General features: G+C 45.4%; 1 protein-coding gene across 5 annotated transcripts in view; it reads left to right on the top strand.

Moving 5' to 3' along the window:
- Window positions 1–3125: 3125 nt before the first annotated feature.
- ZMYND11 (zinc finger MYND-type containing 11) overlaps window positions 3126–14277 on the top strand; it is a 93988-nt gene continuing 82836 nt past the window's right edge. For 4 of the 5 annotated variants that reach the window (XM_049776234.1, XM_049776236.1, XM_049776238.1 and 1 more), the window contains exon 1: window positions 3132–3219. The gene's annotated coding sequence lies outside the window, so the exon portion shown is untranslated. Of the gene's footprint in view, window positions 3220–14277 lie in introns of all 5 variants that reach the window. The other variant, XM_049776235.1, reaches the window with a different exon arrangement.

Here is a 14277-nt window from a genome sequence, read left to right on the forward strand (position 1 = left end):
GCCATACCTCTCTGGTCTCATGAAATGGGCCTTTTAAAAAAAAAAGTCTATATTTGTGTTTGACATTAAAGTTTTATAAACTCTTCTAAATTTCTTATTCTTTCCTTTAGTGATTTTCTCCTTATTGTTTTAAGGCTTAGGATAGTCTGTACCCTCAATTATACAGTCATCAATCTATTATTACTGAATAATAATTATTACTTATTATTCAACTACAACCAAGTACATTATTTTAGTTATTCACAATTTTTTTTTAATTCTGAAATAGGTCTCAGGAGAACTAAGGTCATTCACAGCAATACTTGTCCACCTTGGTCAGACTGTTAAATGTGTGGTACTGCTCAGAACCTAGTCATGCCAGGATCTGAAAGAGTACTAGGGACACATCCTGCAGTGCTAAGGATGGGTTGTTCCAAAACTACACCCCGCGGTTTTGAGGGAGGTGGAGATCCAGTGCAAAGAGCTTCAACTGGCTTCAGCAAGCAAAAAAGAATCCCGCCAGACTTTGTGCTATCTCTCTAGTTTGTCCTTTGTATTTCTAAGTGTAGTCCAAGCTAAGTGTACAAAATTTTGTTACTTTTATAACGAATCCAATTTTTGAATAATCAATGTCTTTCCTATTTACATAGTCTTTTCAAAAGTGGGATCTAGAAAATGTGATATGGTAATCAAGCCAGGTGTGATTAGAGTGGGTTGTGATTAAGAGACAATTTAGAGTGTCATGTGCGTGGGGGTCATTTGAATGATAAAAATTCTCTGAAACTCATATAGATTGATGCAAACTCCTCTTAAGCTGTCTATTCTCTCCCTCTTCCCGCGATTGCTCACCTTTCCTCAACTTCTTGCACTCTCTTTGCAATCTGGCAGATCGATTCATGGTATAGCAACTTGTATTCAAATAACTATTTAGGGGCTTCTGGGCATCCAGCCAACATCCACCCCAAACCATTTGCCCCCCTCCTCCCACATCCACTCAGTTTAGGGAAAAAGAGAAATTGTTTTGAAGGAGGAAATAGAGCCAAGAGTTTGATTCTAGGCAAAACCAATGATCCAGGGGTCTCAAACTCATGACCCGCGGGCCATTTGCGGCCCTCTGTACAACATTTTGTGGCCCGCGGTCAGCCTTCAAATATCGAAGTATTTGCGATTATTCGCTTACCGAATAATCGCAATAAAAATCACGATATTTGAAGGCCATCTAACTTAAATTAGCAAGCATTTAGAAACAGTGCCCGGATACAAAATAAAAGTTAGAATGCCTAAATTATTCCAGGTTTTGCTTTTGTTTTGCCAAAACCAGCAGTGCATAGGGGTTACTCATATTTTAGCACCTCTGGGCAGGGGTACTTCTGGCAATGCTTAGCTCAGACCCGGGACTCCGCTAGCTACGTGCTCCTTCCCCTAAAACTTGGTTTACAAATGGGAATCAATTCTTTTCGGGAAAAGGTAAACATTCTTTTATATATAGATATGTATATGTTTTGTTTGAGTAGATTCCATAAAATATATGGAGCCAAGCAGCCCTATTTTGTTTTTCCAATATTGTTTTATTTGCCTACTCCTAGCTGTGCTGGTGCCAGGTTCTCTCTGGGCCCTACAACCTTCTGTTTTATAGATGTTTTATAAGTATAATGTTTTATAATCATTAATAAGACAATGATTTAGGTGAGGGTAATAGTTGCTGGAATCATGCCTTCAAACCAAGTATGGATTGATATTTTCCCTAGGCTTTTGTTTTGTGTGTGTGTTACATAGCCAGAGGTGCTCAGGAGTTACTTACTCCCTGGCTCTGCACTCAGTCCTGCCAGTTTTGAGAGATCACATGGGATGCCATACGGGGATCAAACCCGGTCGGTGGGTAAGCCATGTGCAAAAGCAAACGTTCTACGTACTGTGCCATCACTCAGGCCCTGTCTACACTCTTTTTTGTTTTTGTTTTTGGGCCACACCCAGCGTTGCTCAGGGGTTACTCCTGGCTGTCTGCTCAGAAATAGCTCCTGACAGGCACGGGGGACCATATGGGACACCAGGATTCGAACCAATCACCTTTGGTCCTTTGCTTTTGCAAGGCAAAAGCCGCTGTGCTATCTCTCCGGGCCCACCTGTCTATACACTCTTAACTCCTCTGCTTGACCATTGTGGTCGCGATTTTCCTTCTGGGGCCGGGTAGCAAAAGCCTGGTGATCTCCTGCATGCCAGGCGTGCAAAGTGTAGCTGTGAATAATCCGTCTCTTTTTGCCACTGCGCCACACCTTGCACCTGTGTGCGGTGACACAGTAACAGCCACACTCCCGGGGAGAGCGAGATGAGTTTAAAAAAATAAAAATAAAAAAAAGATTGTGTGATCTCTCTAGATCGCCATGCAAGGGCGGGAGGGCGGGCGGGCGTCCATCCATCATCCCTCCATCGACACCCTTCGGAGCAGCATGCCCTTAACCCACCCCCAGCTCTAAATCCAAGGCTCCAGCAGCGGGTCAGATGATCTTGGGGATCGGGGTGTTTGTTGGCTCCCTTTTCGGCTGCTGTCCAGATGCACAGGAATTCCCAAGTCGGGAGAGAAAGGGAGAGTAAGGAATCAGGGGGGTCGGGAGGGAAGGTGGGAGGGGTGGTCAGCTGGAGCGGGTGGTGGGTGGACTCCCGAAGATCGGTGTGGGGTGTTGATGGTGGTGGTCGTGCTGTGAAGCGGGCGGGCAGGCACCCAACCCCTCGGTGGGCCGCCGCTGCCCCTGCCTGCCAATCGCTCCTGGGTGGTCGGCGCTCGGCGAGCGCGCTGCGCTGCGCTGTGCGTGCGCACGGACGGACGTGGACGCGGCCCGGCCTGCAGGCGCCCGAGCCGAGCGCCGAGCGCCGAGCGCAGCAGCAATTGCAGCGATTGCAGCAGCAGCAGCAATTGCAGCAGCAGCCATTGCAACCCGGGCCGCGGCCTCCTCGGCGCCGCAGGACCTTTGTGCACCGGGGCCTGGCAGAAGATGTGAGGGAGGCCGAGGGGCGCGCAGCCGAGCCGAGCCGAGCCGAGCGGAGGGCAGGTGGGTGTGGGCGTCACGGGGCGGCCGCCGGCCACGCCGTCGTCAGTCGGGGGCGGCGGCTGAGCGGAGCGGCGGAGGCGGAGGCGGAGGCGGAGGCGGGCGGCCCTCGGCGCACACGCCGCCATGTGAGCAGCGCCGCGGGGCCCCGGACGCGAACTTACCCGGCGGCGGCGGCGGCGGCGGCCGAGACCCCGTAAGTGCCGCCGGGCTCCGCTTCTCCCCGCCGCGCGCGCGTGTGTGTGTCTGTGTCTGTGTCTACGTGTGTGTGTGTGTGTGAGGCGGCGCGGCGCTCGCTCGTCAACATGGCGCCCCGAGGCCGGGCCGGGCCGGGCCGGGCCTAACCGGTTTGCGCCGCGCCAGCCAGCCCCGGCCGGAAGCAGAGCCGAGGGCTCGGGGCCCGCGAGGACCCGGATGGGCGCGAGCGCGGGCCCGCCTCGGGCGGAGCAGAGCGCGAGGCCTGTCTGTGGCGACGGCCGCCGGCTCCTTCCTTTCCTTTCCTTTCCTTTCCTCTCTCCTCTCCCCGTACGCCCAGGCCACGGCGCGCGCTGGTGGTGCTGGCGGAGGGAGGGAGACCGGGGCGCGGCGCGACGGGGCTTTGTTGGCGGGCCCGGGCGGAGGGAGCGAGAGAGCGAGCCCAGGCCCGAGCCCTCCTCACTCGCTCGCTCCCTCGCTCGCCCGCCTGCAGCTTTGTGTGCGGCTGCCGGGCGGGCGGGGCCTGCGAGGCCCGGGAAGCCGGGGCCTCGCGTGAACGCTTCAGCCTGCGAGGACTCGCCCCTCTCGGCGTGGGGCCGGCGGGCGGGCGGGCGGGCGTGGCTTGCGTGCGGAGGGGCCCGGGAGTGCGCGCGGCTCCGGGTCGCTGCTGCCTCTGAGGAGGCTTCAAGCTGGCTCTCGTGTCTCTCTGTCTCTGTCTCTCTCAATGCTGCTGCCTGAGAAGGCTTCAAGCTCGTGGGGCGGGTCTCTCTCTGTTTCTCTCGCTGTCTCTGTCTCTCTCAATGCTGCTGCCTGAGGAGGCTTCAAGCTGGCGGGGCGAGCGGGTCTCTCTCTCTCTGTCTCTCTCGTATCTCTCTGTCTCTGTCTCAATGCTGCTGCCTGAGAAGGCTTCAAGCTCGTGGGGCGGGTCTCTCGCTGTCTCTGTCTCTGTCTCAAGCTGGTGGGGAGGGTCTCTCTCTGTCTCTCCTTCTCTCTGTCTCTCTCAATGCTGCTCTCGCTGTCTCTGTCAATGCTGCTGCCTGAAGAGACTTCAAGCTGGCGGGGCGGGCGGGTCTCTCTCTCTCTCTCTCTCTCTCTCTCTCTCTCTCTCTCTCTCTCTCTCTCTCTCTCTCTCTCACGTGTCTCTATGTCTCTGTCTCAATGCTGCTGCCTGAGAAGGCTTCAACTGCTGGGGCGGGTCTCTCTCTGTCTCTCCTCTCTGTCTCTCGCTGTCTCTGTCAATGCTGCTCTCACTATCTCTGTCTCTCAATGCTGCTGCCTGAGGAGGCTTCAAGCTGGCGGGTCTGTCTGTCCCTCTCACTCTGTCTCTCTCTGTCTCTGTCTCAATGCTGCAGCCTGAGGAGGCTTCAAGCTGGCGGGTCTCTCTGTATCTCTCTCTGTCTCTGTGTCTCATGCTTCTGCCTAAGGAGGCTTCAAGCTGGCGGGTCTGTCTGTCTCTCAATGCTGAGGCCTGAGGAAGCTTCAAGCTGGCAGGTCTCTGTCTGTCTGTCTCTGTGTGTGTGTGTGTGTGTGTGTGTGTGTGTGTGTGTGTGTCTGTCTGTCTGTCTGTCTGTCTGTCTGTCTGTCTCTCATGCTTCTGCCTGAGGAGGCTTCAAGCTGGCGGGTCTCTATCTCTGTCTCTTCCTCTCAATGCTTCTGCCTGAGGAGGCTTCAAGCTGGTGGGGTGGGTCTCTCTGTCTCTCTCCTGTCTCTCTCTCCTGTCTCTCTGTGTGTGTGTGTGTGTGTGTGTGTGTGTGTGTCTCAACGCTGCTGACTGAGGAAGCTTCAAGCTGGCGGGTCTCTGTTTCTCTCTCTCTCTCTGTTTCTCTCTCTCTTCTCTCTCTCTCATTGTGCCAGGCGAGGCGGGCATAGACGTGGTGGTTGCCGTGGGTGGGAGCGAGCGACGTGGCCAGGTAACGCTCTGGTCTCAGGTTGTGCCAGGTAGGGTGCGACACGTCCACATCCAGCAGTTCGGTAACCGCCGTGTAGACGCTGTGCCAGGTGGGGTGTGCCCTGTGCGCGCGACGCCCGAGTTATGTGGGATATACCAAGTATTAGGGGCCACTCTGTGGGCCAGACGCTGTTGTGTTGATATGTTCGGTGTGGCTCTGGCCCCGAGTGTGGTCTATGATCCACAGTTGTGGGCATGACATGGGTGTTGTATATGGTGGGCCAGGTAGGGTGTATACTCTGATGGCACTGGTGTTGTGTGCAACATGGGTACGATACTGGTGTTGCAGACTGTGTCTGTGGTGTGTTTTGGGGGTTCTTGATGTGGTGTCATGTCCTGGGTACTCTGTAGGACTTGTGTGTCTGATGCTTGGTATGTGCTTTTAGTCAGGTGTCATATAGTGTCCGCAGTGCCTGTCATGTCCAAGAAGTGCAGCAAATGCTGCATGTCTAGTGCTAGGTGCTGTAAACGTGGTGTCTTGATGTGTTGTGCCTGGATGTCTGCGGTGCCTAGTGGTAATTGCTGTGTCTCTGTGGTGCCCCAGAGTACATGTGTGCATGTGCCAGTGTGCATATGTGTCTATGCCTCATAGTGCTTGTATGTGGTGTGTTTGTAGTGCCTGGGCTATTTGTGTCTGTCAGCTCAAAGTTGGTGCCTTGTAGCCTGTTTATAAACCTTTCCTGAAGGTTGAGGAAGCACACATGACTCTGAAGTTTAAGTACTTGAGTCTGTTTCGTTCAGAGTTCTCAGTTCTTCATTAAACCCACTCCCAAATGGTAACAACATATTCAAAAATATGTTGAATGGGCCTGGCACAATAGTTTGGGGTTGGTGTAAATGGTGCTTGACTTGCTCACAGATGACTTAGGTTTAAGCCCTGGCATCCCATACGGATCCATCCCTGAGCTTTGCCACAGTGATGTTTGAGCACAGAGCTAGGAGTAAGCCCTGAGAATGGCTTGGTATGGCCCCAAACATATGTGTACCTGTATGTATGTGGGTACATACACGTCACATTGAGGGATTGAAAAAAATGGCTCATTGGACTGAGCCCGTGCTTTGCTCCAGAAGTCTGTGTTGCATCCCTAGAACCACATTGTTCCAGCCAGCACCAGTGGTAGCCACTAAGAAATGTTGGATGTGGCCCCAGAAAAAATAAAATAAGACAATAACAAAATCCTTTTTTTTTTTTTTAATGTGAAAGATGTAGCTATTATAGTAATAAGAGAAGTTGGGCTGGAGCAATGGTACCACTTTTGCTTTGGGTGTTTGCCTTGTATGCAACCGACCCAGGTTGCTCAGCATCCTATATGGTCCCCCAAGTATGTGCACAGAATCAAAAAGATAACCCCTGAGTCTGGCCCAAAATTGAGAGAGACAGACAGACAGACATAGAAGAGAAGGGAAGGGAAGGGAGAGGGAAGAGAGGAGAGAGAGAGATGCACAGCCTTAAAGGTTGTTCTGGTATGCAGGATCACCAGATTTTTTTCGAATTTTAATTTGTACAAGCAGAGATAAAAATATGGATTTTATTTAAAGATAGATATTATTTGCCTGTTTCTGCAATGGCTATTATTATTATTTTATTGGTTATTTTTCTACATCAGGGTAACAAACCAAGGATTCTAAGATACAGTGTGATTATATCACAGGTTATTCTTGCTTAACTCTACCTGTGATTAACAGGATTGTGTTCATTTTGGGGGAGGGTGTTAAACCTGGCAAGTTCAGGGGATATTCCCTGCTCAGTTCTCAGGGATAGCTTCTAGAGATAATCAGGGGTCTATGTCAGTGCTTTCAATTATTTTCTGTCATGCCCCCCCCAGGAAGAAGAAAACATATTTTGCACTCCTCGCACAACTGTAATAGTATCTTTATTTAAAAAAAAAACTTTAATCTGCAAAACAAAAATATATAAAATAACTTGAGCTGATTTTTTTTAATCAGAGGTAATGTCTAGATTAATGGCTACAATGAGCACATTTTGCAGTGTATAGCTTTTCAAAGCAGTGTTTGAAGCGGGACACAGCAACTCTCAGCTCCAGAGATGTACAGAGACATAAACACGCGGCTTAGCTCGCGGCTTAGCTTGTTATGACAATAATTGCCGAGGTCAAACACACTCCCCTTTACAGAGCCTCACCTGGGAAGCATGTCCCACTATTTGAGAACCACTGGCCTATGTGGTACTGGGGATCCAAGCCAAACCTCCTCCAAAGAACAAAGCATACACTTGGTCCTTGGAACTCTTTCCCCAGCCTAACAGAGGACCTTGGAACTGTCTCCCCAGCCTAACAAAGGATTTCTATATGTTACATTATTTTTTCCTCCATAGATATTGTTCATATGAATATAGCTTCTTTAACATTTTATAAACTGGGTAGTTTTCACAATTACCTATAGTGTGTTTAAATAAACATGCTTGTTTTTACCAGGAAAAATAAAATATTAAAAATTTAATTCCTGGGTCCAGAGAGATAGCATGGAAGTAGGGCATTTGCCTTGCATGCAGAAGGACTGTGGTTCTGGCATCCTATATGGTCCCCCGAGTCCGCCAGGAGCGATTTTTGAGCATAGAGCCGAGTAACCCCTGAGCGCTGCCAGGTGTGACCCAAAAACCAAAAAAAAAAGAAAGAGAGAGAGAGAGAGAGAGAGAGAGAGAGAGAGAGAGAGAGAGAGAGAGAGAGAGAGAGAGAAAGAAAGAACTCCTTAGGTATTAATAAATATTTCTAGGATATCATTACTACATTGGTACTTGGCATGTTTCAGCAAATTGATTTGTATTTATTTGAATCCTGACCTCTTTTCCTTTGAAGAAAGTCGTAAATAACACACTTTACCCTTTGGTATAATTTAATGAAGTCACTATGGAAGCTAAATAAGAATCTTAACGTTCGTAGGAGTTTCAGACACTGACCTAACATGGCTAAAAAACCTAAATCTCTACTGCAAGAATATTTTTATTTAGCTTGATTTTAATTTTATTTTTTATATATTTTATTTAAACACCTTGATTACATACATGATTGTATTTGAGTTTCAGTCATGAAAAGAACACCACCCATCACCAGTGCAAGATTCCCATCACCAATGTCCCAAATCTCCCTCCTCCGCATCCAACCCCTGCCTGTACTCTAGACAGGCTTTCTATTTCCCTCATACATTCTCATTATTAGGATAGTTCAAAATGTAGTTATTTCTCTAACTAAACTCATCCCTGTTTGTGGTGGGCTTCATGAGGTGAGCTGGAACTTCCAGCCCTTCTCTCTCTTATGTTTTGAAAATTATAATTGCAAGAATGTCTTTCATTTTTCTTAAAACCCATAGATGAGTGACACCATTCTGCGTTTTTTCTCTCTCTGACTTATTTCACTCAGCATAATAGATTCCATGTACATCCATGTATAGGAAAATTTCATAACTTCATCTCTCCTGACAGCTGCATAATATTCCATTGTGTATATATACCATGTTTCTTTAGCCATTCGTCTGTTGAAAAGCATCTTGGTTGTTTCCAGAGTCTTGCTATGGTAAATAGTGCTGCAATGAATATAGGTGTAAGGAAGGGATTTTTGTATTGTATTTTTGTGTTCCTAGGGTATATTCCTAGGAGTGGTATAGCTGGATCATATGGGAGCTCGATTTCCAGTTTTTGGAGGAATCTCCATATCACTTTTCATAAAGGTTGAAGTAGATGGCATTCCCACCAACAGTGGATGAGTTCCTTTCTCTCCACATCCCCACCAACACTGTTTCTTCTCATTCTTTGTGATGTGTGCCAATCTCTGAAGTGTGAGGTGGTACCACACAGTTGTTTTGATTTGCATCTCCCTGATGATCAGTGATGTGGAACATTTTTTCATATATTTTTTGGCCATTTGTATTTCTTCTTTGTCAAAGTGTCTGTCCATTTCTTCTCCCCATTTTTTGATGGCATTAGATGTTTTTTTCTTGTAAAGTTCTGTCAGTGCCTTGTATATTTTGGAGGTTAGACCCTTATCTGATGGGTATTGGGTGAATAGTTTCTCCCACTCAGTGGGTGGCTCTTGTATCCCGGGCACTATTTCCTATGAGGTGCAGAAGCTTCTCAGCTTAATATATTCCCATCTGTTAATCTCTGCTTTCACTTGCTTGGAGAGTGCAGTTTCCTCTTTCAAGATGCCTTTAGTCTCAATGTCCTGAAGTGTTTTACGTAGGTGTTGTTCAATATATCTTATGGTTTCGGGTCTGATGTGGAGGTCTTTCATCCATTTGGATTTAACCTTCGTACATGATGTTAGCTGGGGTCCTAAGTTCAATTTTTTGAAGTGGCTAGCCAGTTGTGCCAACACCACTTGTTGAAGAGGCTTTCTTTGCTCTATTTAGGATTTGCTCCTTTATCAAAAATTAGGTGATTGTATGTCTGGGGAACATTCTCTGAGTATTCAAGCCTATTCCACTGATCTGAGGGCCTGTCTTTATTCCAATACCATGCTGTTTTGATAACTATTGCTTTGTAGTACAGTTTAAAGTTGGAGAAAGTAATTCCTCTCATATTCTTATTCCCAATGATTGCTTTAGCTATTCTAGGGTGTTTATTGTTCCAAACGAATTTCAAAAGTGCCTGATCCACTTCTTTGAAGAATGTCATGGGTATCTTTAGAGGAATCGCATTAAATCTGTACAATGCTTTGGGGAGCATTGCCATTTTGATTATGTTAATCCTGCCAATCCATCAGCAGGGTATATGCTTCCATTTCCGCGTGTCCTCTCTTATTTCTTGAAGCAGAGTTTTATAGTTTTCTTTGTATAGGTCCTTCACATTTTTAGTGAAGTTGATTCCAACATATTTGAGTTTGTGTGGCACTATTGTGAATCGGGTTGTTTTCTTAATATCCATTTCTTCCTTATTACTATTGGTGTATAGAAAGGCCATTGATTTTTGTGTGTTAATTTTGTAGCCTGCCACCTTGCTATATGAGTCTATTGTTTCTAGAAGCTTTTTGGTAGAGTCTTTAGGGTTTTCTAAGTAGAGTATCATGTCATCTGCAAACAGCGGGAGCTTGAGTTCTTCCTTTCCTATCTGGATTCCCTTGATATCTTTTTCTTGCCTAATCACTATAGTAAGTACTTCCAGTGCTGTGTTGAATAGGAGTGGTGAGAGAGGACAGCCTTGTCTTGTGCCAGAATTAAGAGGAAAGGCTTTCAGTTTTTCTCCATTGGGGACAATATTTGCCTCTGGCTTGTGGTAGATGGCCTTAACTATATTGAGAAAGGTTCCTTCCATTCTCATCTTGCTGAGAATTTTGATCAAGAATGGGTGTTGGCCCTTATCAAATGCTTTCTCTATGTCTATTGATATGATCATGTGGTTTTTATTTTTCTTGTTGATGTTTCTGTATTATGTTGATAGATTTATGGATGTTAAACCATCCTTGCATTCCTGGGATGAAACCTACTTGATCGTAGTGGATAATCTTAATGAGGCGCTGAATCCTATTTGCCAGGATTTTGTTGAGGATCTTTGCATCTGCATTCATCAGCGATATTGGTCTGCAATTTTCTTTTTTCGTAGCATCTCTGTCTGGTTTAGGTATCAAGGTGATGTTGGCTTCATAAAAGCTATTTGGAAGTGTTTCCATTTGTTCAATTTCATGAAAGAGTCTTGCCAGGATTGGAAAGTTTGAAAGAATTCATTAGTGAATCCATCTGGGTGTGGGATTTTGTTTTTGGGCAGACATGTGATTACTGTTTAAATTTCATCAATAGTGATGAGGGTATTTAGATATGCTACATCCTCTTCCTTCAACCGTGGAAGATTATAGGAGTCCAAGAATTTATCCATTTCTTCCAGGTTCTCATTTTTAGTGGCATAGAGTTTCTCAAAGTAGTTTCTGATTACCCTTTGAATCTCTGCCATATCAGTAGTGATCTCTCTTTTTTCATTCCTAATATGAGTTATCAAGTTTCTCTCTCTCTTTCTTTGTTAGTTTTGCCAGTGGTCTATCAATCTTGTTTATTTTTTCAAAGAACCAACTTCTGCTTTTGATGATCTTTCAGATTGTTTTTTGGGTTTCCACTTCATTGATTTCTGCTTTCAGATTTGTTATTTACTTCTGTCTCCCTATTTTTGGGTCCTTTTGTTGAGCACTTTCTATTTCTATGAGCTGCATCTTTAAGCTACTCAGGTAAGCCCCTTCTTCCTTCCTGATGTGTGCTTGCAAAGCTATAAATTTTCCTCAGTACTGCTTTTGCGGTGTCCCATAAGTTCTGATAATTTGTGTCTTTATTATCATTTGTTTCCAGGAACCTTTTGATTTCCCCCTTGATTTCATCTTGGACCCACTGGTTATTCAGTATGTGGCTGTTTAACTTCCAGGTGTTAAAGTTTTTCTTCTGTGTCCCTTTGGAATTCACAAATAATTTCAGAGATGTGGTCACCGAAGGTAGCCTGCAATATTTCTATCCTCTTGATATTATGGAGGTATGTTTTATGTTCCAGCATGTAGTCTATCCTGGAGAATGTCCCATGTACATTGGAGAAGAATGTGTATCCAGGTTTCTGAGGATGGAGTGGCCTATATATATTTCCACTAGGCCTCTTTCTTCCATTTCTCTCCTCAGGTCTATTATATTCTTGTTGGGTTTCAGTCTGGTTGACCTATCCAGTTTTGACAAAACCATATTGAGGTCCCCCACAATTTTTGTGTTGTTATTGATATTATTTTTTAGATTTGTCAAAAATTGTATTAAATATTTTGCTGGACCTTCATTCAGTGCATATATGTTTAGGAGAGTGATTTCTTCCTCTATTCATACCCCTTGATTAATATAAAATGTCCATCATTGTCCCTTACAACCTTCCTGAGTATAAAGTTTCCATTATATTAATATTAGTATGGCTACTCCAGCCTTTTTATAGGTGTTGTTTGCTTGGATAATTTTTCTCCAGCCTTTTATTTTTAGTCTATGTTTGTTCTGATTATTTAGGTGCGTTTCTTGTAGGCAGCAGAAGGTTGGATTGAGTTTTTTGATCCATTTAGCCACTCTGTGTCTCTTAACTGGTGCATTTAGTCCATTGACATTGAGAGAAAGAATTGTCCTGGGATTTAATGCCATCTTTATATCGAAATTTGGTGTGTCTTTTGGTTAGTCTTGTCTTAAATTAGGTCTTTCAGTTTTTCTCTTAAGACTGGTTTTGAGTCTGTAAAGTTTCTGAGCTGTTTTTTATCTGTGAAACCATGTATTCTTCTGTCAAACCGGAAAGTAAGTTTTGCTTGGTACAGTATTCTAGGTGAAGCATTCATTTCATTCAGTCTTGTCACAATATCCCACCACTGTTTTCTGGCCTTGAGTGTTTCTGGTGACAGGTCTGCTGTAAATCTCAAGGTTGCTCCCTTGCATGTAATTTCCCTTTTTGATATTGCTGTTTTCAGAATTCTGTCTCTACCTGTGGGATTCGTTATTGTGACTAGGATGTGTCTTGGGGTTTTTTCTGGGGTCTCTTTTGGTTGGTACTCTTCGAGCATGCAGGATTTGATCACATATATTCTTTAGCTCTGGAAGTTTCTCTTTAATGATGTTCTTTTTTTTTTTTTTTTGGTTTTTGGGCCACACCTGGCAGTGCTCAGGGGTTACTCCTGGCTGTCTGCTCAGACAAAGCTCCTAGCAGGCACAGGGGATCATATGGTACACCAGGATTCGAACCAACCACCTTTGGTCCTGGATCGGCTGCTTGCAAAGCAAACGCCGCTGTGCTCTCTCTCCATTTAATGATGTTCTTGACCGTTGATTTTTCCTGGAAATTTTCTTCCTGGGTCTCTGGGACTCCAATGAATCTTAAGTTGTTTCTGTTGAGTTTATCATAGACATCTATTTTCATCTGTTCCCATTCTTTGACTAATTTTTCCATTGTCTGTTCCTTTGCTTTAAGTTTTTTTTTCCAATCTCTCCTGCTGTATGGAGTTGTTATTTATCTCATCTTCCACAGCACCAGTTCTATTCTCAGCTTCTGCTACCCTATCCATTTTGTCATTCACTTCGTTTACTGAGTTTTTCAGGCCTGTGAGTTGACATGTTATTTCAGTTTGGAGTTTTGTGATTTCTGTCTTCATATTTTCTTGGTTCTTGTTAGTGTTCTGTTCAACTCGATCCATGGTTTATTTGAGTTCTTTGAACATCTTCCATATTGCTTGTCTAAAGTCCTTATCTGAGAGGTTGATTAGTTGGTTGGTCATTATCTGGTCATCAGAATTGTCATCTTCATTCTCTATGTCTGATGTTGGCCTGCGTTGTTTCCCCATTGTCACACTTGTATTGTGGGTTTTTCTACGTGTTGTGGTAGTATTCATTGGCTAAATGATGTACACAGCCACACTCCTCTGGCTCCAACCTTTCTGGTTGGGTCGACTTGCCTCCAAAGGAGAGGAGTCCTCTGTGGACGAAGCCTTGCACAGGATCAAATCTTAGGCCTGAGCACGCAGCAGAAGACAGTCCGGAGAGAAATGCTGGGCTTCAGTGATCCAGCACAGTTCTTAGTGTGATTTTTTTTCTTCTTGTTGTGATGGTGTTCTTTCCTTAGAAAGAGTGCACGGCTGCGTAGTAAAGCAGAGCAGCCATGCTCTGCTGAAGCCTCTTTTCGGCCCACTCCCAAGAGTTTCACGCGACAGGACAGGAGACAGACACACACAGGCAGCACTCACAATTTTTCACAGTCAGGCCCCACTGGGCAGGCTTAGTTTCCTACTTTCACTTTCTTGGAGAATGCCGTTTCCTCCTTGAACATGCCTGTAGTCTCAATGTCCTGGAATGTTTGCCTATGTGTTGTTCTATATATGTTATGGTTTCGGGTCTGATATCGAGGTCTTTAATCCATTTGGATTTTATCTTCGTACATGATGTTAACTGGGGGGGTCTAAGTTCAATTTTTTGCAAGTGGCTAGCCAGTTGTGCCAACACCACTTGTTGAAGAGGCTTTCTTTGCTTCATTTAGGATTTCTTGCTCCTTTATCAAAAATTAGGTGATTGTATGTCTGGGGAACATTCTCTGAGTATTCAAGCCTATTCCACTGATCTGAGGGCTGTCTTTATTCCAATATCATGCTGTTTTGATAATTATTGCTTTGTAGTAAA

This window comes from Suncus etruscus, chromosome 7 (assembly GCF_024139225.1).
Source record: "Suncus etruscus isolate mSunEtr1 chromosome 7, mSunEtr1.pri.cur, whole genome shotgun sequence".
NCBI lineage: Eukaryota > Metazoa > Chordata > Mammalia > Eulipotyphla > Soricidae > Suncus > Suncus etruscus.